At 38.8% G+C, this 8,507-nt stretch overlaps 1 protein-coding gene and 1 pseudogene across 1 annotated transcript in view; one reads left to right on the plus strand and one right to left on the minus strand.

Moving 5' to 3' along the window:
• Positions 1-8,507, minus strand: part of PTPN9 (protein tyrosine phosphatase, non-receptor type 9) — a 117,375-nt gene that overhangs the window by 70,725 nt on the left and 38,143 nt on the right. The gene's annotated exons all lie outside the window — the stretch shown is intronic.
• On the plus strand, positions 6,095-6,783 carry LOC102771963 (annotated as a pseudogene).

Consider the following 8,507-nt stretch of genomic DNA (forward strand, 5'->3'; position numbering starts at 1 on the left):
CTGAGCCCCACATGACACTTACTACATAAGACTAACAGCAAAGACTGGTAGTCATAGCAGTTCTTTCTAAAACAGAAATAAACACAGAGAGCAGATTTCTGTGGAGGACCTGCTGCTCTCCCATACTGCCGGCAGTATTGGAATAAACACTCATATATGATTCAACCCTGTCTCTGCTTAATTGGCTCAAGTAGTGACAGGCAGCATGGACTCACTGATTGTCTGGTTACATATTCTAGTGACCATGAAGGTATGTAAGCAAGAGACTCCTCTGAGGAATGTATCGGGAATCCTGCTTGCTGCCTGAATTCTTTATTTGCAGTACTGCCAGGTATTTTCCTGTTTTGAGTTGCAGCTGCAGCCTCAGCAATCCCCATTGTCTCACCTGAGACCTAAGTCCAATCAAGCGTTTTTGTAGGAGGAATCAAGCATGTTTGTATGGCACTTTCAGCAATGGGCAAACTACGGCCCTTAGGTCGGATCCGGCCCGTTTGAAAATAATAAAACTAAAAAAAAAAAAAAAGACCGTACCCTTTTATGTAATGATGTATACTTTGAATTTATATTAGTTCACACAAACACTCCATCCATGCTTTTGTTCTGGCCCTCCGGTCCAGTTTAAGAACCCATTGTGGCCCTTGAGTCAAAAAGTTTGCCCAGCCCTGTCCTAGAAGTACTTGCTGCCTCTCATCCGGGCCTCCTTGTAAGGCAGAGGTTCTCAATCTGTGGGTCGCGACCCCTTTGGAGGCCGCACGGCCCTTTTACAGGGGTCACGTAAGACCATCAGAAAACACATATATAATTACATATTGTTTTTGTGAGTAATCACTATGCTTTAATTATGTTCAATTTGTAACAATGAAAATACATCCTGCATATCAGATATTTACATTACGATTCATAACAGTAGCAAAGTTACAGTTATGAAGTAGCAACGAAAATAATTTTATGGTTGGGGGTCACCACAACATGAGGAACTGTATTAAAGGGTCTCGGCATTAGGAAGGAGCATGGTGTGAAGTTCTTATCTGTGGGTTGTGCGTGCCTATAAATATTGTACATAACATGTCTCTGTTGATTGTCGTTTTGTGTTTGTTGTTTGCTTTAATTTGTTTAAAGATGGGGCACATCCCACTTTGCTAGGGACCCCAGCTACTTGTGGCAGGCTGGACCTGTGGCAGGGATTGCAGGAACTTCCTACCAGCTGCCAAGAATTCTTAATCTTGGGGGCCCTCCCTGCCCTCCCTCTCAAGACATCAACCACTGGAAACTCTTAGTGAAAGTTCTTGTCTGTCTGTGATGTAACTTGGTTACTGGTGTTATTTGCTTGCTTTCTTATCTTGGGAGACTTAGTTTGCTCTTCACCATTTTATAAACATAAGGAATCCTCACTCTGTTGTTTGGGCTTTGTGCCACTCAGAACGCATTTGCTGTGCTGGGTTAGTGTGAGATAAGATTCAAAGACTAATGTCCCAGTCCACCCTTTTGAGAGTACTCATTTATTTACAGGGCTTTTGTTTGTTTTTAGGATCTCTTCTTATATATAAGATTTCATACTGTTAGTCTACTCAGAAAGAAAAGATATGGGGGAAAAAAATCTTCTAAGCACCCCAAGTCTTTTTCCTAGGAGGAACAGACCTGCAGAAGTGCACTCCAGCAGGCAGCAGAAATAGCAGTGGGAGCCACTCCAAAATGGCAAATAAAAATAAAATAAAATAGTACTTTCACATTAAAGCTGCTGGAGGCTGGTGAGTTATTCCTGTTACAAAACTTGCCAAGAAAATGCCCTGGGTAATAATAATTGGTTTTAAAATCTCAAAGTTGTAAAGGCAAAATAATATAACTAAAATGAAGGGTATATAATAAAGCTTTTTTTCAGTGATAGTTATATAAGCCTAAACATCGTTTTCCAAAGACTTTGGTAACTTAAAACTTTGGAGGAATTTGCTGGGTTAAATAGTAAAAATTATTAACTATCTAGGTAGTTTGAAATAACAAGATACTGAAATATTAATTAATCTGAGTTTGCCTAATATGAAAATCTAGAGGATGGATTTGAATGAATAAGACTTGTATTTTATTTGAAATCTCTTGAAATGTGAATATTGCTAATCTGGGGAATGTTACCTATATGTCACCTAAAAAAAAGGTTCCTAAGGGTTAGGAATTCTAACTAACTGGAAAGAAATTATGGTTTTGGTGAAATAAAAGGCATGAGGCATGGAGATGCATTTTGAAGAAAAAAGAAAGTGGATTCTAAAGCTGGTTATTTCTGAAAGTTGTTAGGTTTGTGAATAAAGGTTTGTGAAAGTTATAGAATGTTTGTAAAGTAAGTTGTATAAATGATATAGGCCAGTGAGCTAGGAGTAATAGAATAGGGAAATTGAGATGGTTAAACAGCAATTTGGAGCCATCTAGTAAATCCTATCTTCCCTAAACCACGGACACTTAAGAGTAAATGATTTGCATTTTGCCTCCCAAACCAGAAGGTAAATAGCTTATATCAACCTACTCAGGGAGACAGATAGCAGAAATCCAATTAGTATCATGTGTTGACCATACCCAAGGACAAATGAAGTCAGAGAATAAACCTCATTTTGGTTAGTCCTTTTCTAGTCTTAAAACGGAAAAAGTTTTTCCTGTTTTTGCCCAGGGAACAAAATTTCTATAAGTAATTGAAATGGTTATATGTTATATTAATCAGGTACTTGATTATTAAAAAAAAGGCATCTTAATCATGGGAAGTGAAGGTTGCTATCCTATATTTGTGTTTAATACCCTTTTGTCACCTTGAATGCATAATAATAATAATATCTGATTTTTTGGTAAAATAAGTTTGACAACCTTTCCAGGGTTTGAATTTTAAGATACTTTTTCTTTTTTTTGTTTGTTATGTACCTTTTATTGAGATGGTAAAAGATACATCCATTCATTCAATAATTATTTATTAGGCATGATACTTTTCCTTAACCTCGAATTGGTTTTAGGTCATTCCAATAGGCCCTGCAATGCCTCAAGGATTTGTTTTCTCTCATGAAGGAAAATTTTCTGCTTAAGGCACATGGGAAGCTTTGTCAAATAATAACAACTATATTATGCTTCAATTTATAGCTCTAATTGTTATCCTGGAATACTGTGTTTTACAAAAAGGACAAGATTCCATGTCATTCACATTACTCTAAAGTATCTGGATTTATAGAAGTACTGGCAGAAAAAATCAGGAGAAACAAAAATTTGATTATGGGACTGAATGAGTGGAAAATAACTATACAGTTTTTGTAACTTTTGAAAGTATTGCTGATTCTTGAACTTTTTGTTTATCAGATATAAGGTAGCATTTTTAAAGCAATTTGGTAAATTATATCTTTTTCGGGGTACAACAAAGGTACATGGGAAGCTTTGTCAAATAAAGAAATAATTATATTCTATTTATATATGCATATTAAATAGATTCTGATGTGTTTTCATTTATAACTAATTGTTAGTTATAATATTGTGGAATATTACATTTTGCAGAAAAGACAATATTCCATTATAATCAAGTCCATAACCGTCTCATTTTAAATTTCTTCTTGTAATTTAGAGACAGTCACTGTTGTGTTATAATGCATCTGAAAAAATATACATCTTCTGAGGGATCCATGGAAAGGACTGACATTTTCAGATCATCCCATTTGAACTGGATGAAAATTATTAGAACTCTATAAAGTATCTGGATTTGTAGATACTTATACAAAGTAGAAGGAAAAATTAGAAGAAAAAAATTTAATTCTGGGCCTGAATGAACTGTAATAATTATATAGTTTTGGTAACTTTTGTTGAAAGTATTGCTGATTCTTAAACTTTTTGTTTGTCAGATATAAGGAAGTATCTTTAAAGCAATTTCATAAATTATAGATTTTTCTCCCTACCTGTCCCTCCAGAATTTGGCATTTCTTAATAAATGGCAATATAATTCTGTGCATGAGTTAAATAAGACCTATTTCCAACTGTGGTTATGTTAACCAAGACTTTGACTGGAATGTCATGTCTGAGAGAGACATGCTGGGACTCTGGATGTCACCAGAAAGCTTTAAGAATGAAGCCAATAAAAGCAACTTGGAGAAAGCCTGGTACCTTGCTTGGTCACATGGTTCATAGCAGTCTTTTCAGCTAAGGAATGAATGTTGCTTTCCTGAGAGATGGCAAAGAAGGAACCTCAAGATATCATTGGGGACCTCAACTTGAGGACTTCACCCATATCCATAGGTATTGCAGGCAAACCTGATGGCAGCTAGGTGACTCAGCTTCTTTGCTCTGTAGGGCTAATTAAAACTTGATCATGAGTTCCCAGCAAAGCATTAAAAAAAAAAAAAAAAAAAAAAAGCCTACGTGGTCAACTGTTATTCTTATTGTGTTTATGCAAAGAATCAGGCCAAATTGTCTTTAATAAAAATGAGGGTGATTTTAGGGAGAAAAATTTTGTTTCAATAGGAAATATTAGGACTGAAATGTTTTTGTTTTTCTTTCACCAGACCATTTGTCATTCTTGCTGTTCTAACTTTTGCCCAATACTAAATTTTATAACACAGTTTGTCTCCACCAGGCTGCAAGCCCTGCTCACACTCAGGGAATACCACCTCTAGACAACATTGCCACCTCCTTCTATGACCAGACCTCATCATCCCTCTGACAGAGAGCAAGGATCTCTTGGCTCTGAAGGAAAAACTTTATCCCTCCGCAGCATGAAGCAGTTACAGAAGATACCCTCACCTCCTATCTCTGAAAGAATTCAGAGCCAAGATCCTTGAGGGAATGACGTAGGCAGTTAGACCTGAACAGAGCAAGGATGATGGGCCAACCAGAGGAGAAATGGACAAGACCCTGAGGAATGTTTCTAGTCACTAACTGCTCTGATGCAGGCAATGGAGGAACCTGTGTAGAACCTGGGACCCTTCCGTCCACAGGCTGACGTTCTATCCCAGCCGTGGGCAAACTACGGCCCACAGGCCGGATCCTGCCCGTTTGAAATGAATAAAACTAAAAAAACAAAAAGACCGTACCCTTTTATGTAATGATGTTTACTTTGAATTTATATTAGTTCACACAAACACTCCATCCATGCTTTTTTTCCGGCCCTCCGGTCCAGTTTAAGAACCCATTGTGGCCCTCGAGTCAAAAAGTTTGCCCACCCCTGCTCTATCCACTGAGCAACCCAGCTAGGGCAAGATGAGACTTTTTCATCTAAAACCAATCTCATAGATATGAGATGATAGAAATATCAGTGGGGAAATGTTAGGAGCAAAAATAAAAATATTGGGGACTAGCTATGTTTATGGGAAATATTAATCATGCTCTGTTAACCATAATTGCCTTGGGTTGGTTAAAGAAAGGATATTCCGACCTGGCTGGGAGTTGTACACCTACCTTGGAACCATTGTTATTCAGGAACTGCCTATTATCATGGAAAGATTAACAATCTTATCGCCCAAACAATGGAGTCCCACCCCAGCCTTCTACTTCCCCATGCCTGTAATCCCTACTTCCCCTTGTAATCTTTGTTTTACCCTATATAAGCAGCTGGCTTATGGGGGCTGCAGAACAGATTTTTGTGGATGACCTGCTGCTCTCCCATACTGCCAGCAGTACTGGAATAAACCTCATATATGATTCAAAAAAAGAAAAAGAAAAGAAAAGAAACAAACACAAAAATACAGCTAAACTGGGGAGACAAAGAAACAACCCCAAATGAAAGAAAAAGAGGAAGCTCCAGAAAAAGAGTAAAATGAAATGGAGGTAATCAATTGATAAGATACAGAGTTCAGAGTAATGGTTATAAAGCTGCTCAAGAAACTTAGTGAAAACTACAAGGAACATAATAGGAATCAAAAGGAACTTAGTGGGAACAACATTGACATGAAAAAGAAGTTAGAAACCATGACTAAGAACTAGTCGGAAGTGAAGAATACCATCAAGGATACACTGGGAGGAATTAAAAGTAGAATGGCTGGACAGAGAGAAACATTGAAAGGGGGAAGAGAGATAGAGAGAAACATCAAAAGGAGAAGAGAGACAGAGAGAAACATCGAACTATCTCACATCGATATCCCACATGCATTGTGATGCAACTACAGAAAAATATGGCTCAGGAGACTAACCAGACACCAGGGCCCATGCTGTGTAGTACAGGATGTAGCATTTATGGGAATCCTAGGACAAATGGAATGTGTCCTATTTGCTACAAAGAACATCTTTAGAGGCAGCAGAACAGTGGCAGAATGAACCCAATGGGGACAGCTAGTGGTTCCAACAGTCCTACCTCAGATTCTACATCTGTGCAAAGACCAGACGCTAGTTTAAACAACTGTGAAGGTGCTGCTGGCAGCACGTCAGAAAATCAAGAAATGTGCCTGTGGCTGCCTTGCCTGTAACTCAGCAAAGGATAGAAATGAGCATTTCAAATGCTCATTTGAAATGAGAGGACAAAATAACGACCCTGAAAACAGAGGTGTCAGAGCCAGTTGTCACTCAGCCCAGTTCATCAGTTTCTCAACCCAGTACTTCTCAAAGTGAAGAAAAAGCTCCTGAGTTACCCAAACCAAAGAAGAATAGATGTTTCATGTGCAGAAAGAAAGTTGGCCTTACAGGGTTTGACTGCTGATGTGGAAATTTGTTTTGTGGACTTCACTGTTACTCTGACAAGCACAACTGTCAGTATGATTACAAAGCAGAAGCTGCGGCAAAAATCAGAAAAAAGAATCCAGAGAATATAAATTACTACTTGTGAAGAGACTGAAACTTTGTTTTTATCTACACTAATAAAAGAGAAACATGCAAATCGGCATCACTCCGCTACACCCACCAGCCAATCAGGATGAGTATGCAAATTAACCCAACAAAGATGCTGGTTAATTTGCATATGCAGGCGCAGAGCAAAGACTGAAGACTGAAGAGGCCTGGCTTCTCCACTGCAGCCAGAGCGGAGAAGCCTCCAGGCTTGGCTTCTCCCCTGCAGCCGGAGCGAAGGCCTGGGTCCTGGGTGCCAGAGGAAAACTGGTGCCGGCAGCCAAGGAAGGAAGGCCTATTGCACAAATCTCTTTGTGCAACGGGCCTCTAATTTAATATATCATAGGAAAATATTAAAGAGCAGATGCTTTGTCATTTTCCTTTGATGTTCTCCAGAGTTTTACTTTGTACTACTTGTCTGTCTTATAATTGATATTTTAGAATCTTTGGGTGTTTGTTACAGGCAGAATTGGATAAATACAGCCCTATAAAATGTATATGCCTGCCCTTGAATAAAATTGGATGAAAATCTGCATATCAAAATGAATTTCACAGATAACGCAGACAAAATTTAGTTCCTAAGTGCCAAACAAAACACATGAACTCTCTGCATGTTTGCAGCATACCTGCCTTTTGGGAATGTATAAAGGTTTAATCTTTGGCTAGTGTTATGTGCCTGTATTTTTCTAAAATTAGTACACCAGAAAAGGACTGGCAGTCTACTTCTATCATAGTTAAGCTTCACTATGTTAATTTCTACAACATGTTCACTGGAAGCAGGAATATGATAATAAGAGGGTCAGACCTTTCCGTGAAACCAGTATTTGATGCCATATGTATGCCTTGCTAATTGGTCTAAAAGCTGTCAAATAAGACATTCTGTGAAAGGTAAATATTGCAATTGGTTATGAGTAAAAGCATTAAGCAATAGGGTCTTGGAGTTATCATTGAAGCTTATTGTGTTGGCCTGCACCAGAAGATGTCTGCATTACTCATTGCTAAAAATGTGTAGAACAGAACTGCACTAGGATTAATTTGTTGACAAGAAGAAATTAAAACTCTGCATTTGGTTTCCACATACAGCAGCTCTATTGAATAACATGCATCTGAATTTTAAGTTGCAAAGGTATCTGAACAGTTAATTTTTCATGTGCATCTTCTGTTGAATGTTTTGGTTCAAGAAAGAATGTTTAGAGCTTTTTTAAAGACTTCAGTTCTTAATGTAACTGTACTCTTCTGCATGAAAAATCATAACCAACATGGCTGCAGTAGACTTCTTAGTGGCATCCAGCACCACTTGCAGAGGGCTGCTTTATCATTTTAATTGTACTTGAGTGTAGGACTCTAGTGTTCTTGGGTGTGTTGCATGGCTGCATTATTTACAGCATTGTATAATAACAACTAGAAGAGGCAGTATACTTCATTGATTCTTGTCTGGTAATATCACTTCTGTGTTATAATGGAAGGTTTTCTGTGATGTATGAAACTTGTGTTTTTTATACATAAACTAGAAGCCCGGCGAACAAAAATTTGTGCCCTCGGGGGGGCAGAAGGGGTCCCTCAGCCCGGCCTGTGCCCTCTCGCAGTCTGGGACCCCTCGGGAGATAACGCCCTGCTGGCTTAGGCCTGCTCCCGGGTGGCAGAGGGCAGGCCCAATCCCTAGGTGCAGCCCCTGGTCGGGCTCAGAGCAAGGGCAACTGGGGAGTTGGGGCACCACCCCCTGTCATGCACAGAGCAGGGCT

The sequence above is a fragment of the Myotis davidii genome, unplaced genomic scaffold, assembly GCF_000327345.1.
Source record: "Myotis davidii unplaced genomic scaffold, ASM32734v1 scaffold687, whole genome shotgun sequence".
NCBI lineage: Eukaryota > Metazoa > Chordata > Mammalia > Chiroptera > Vespertilionidae > Myotis > Myotis davidii.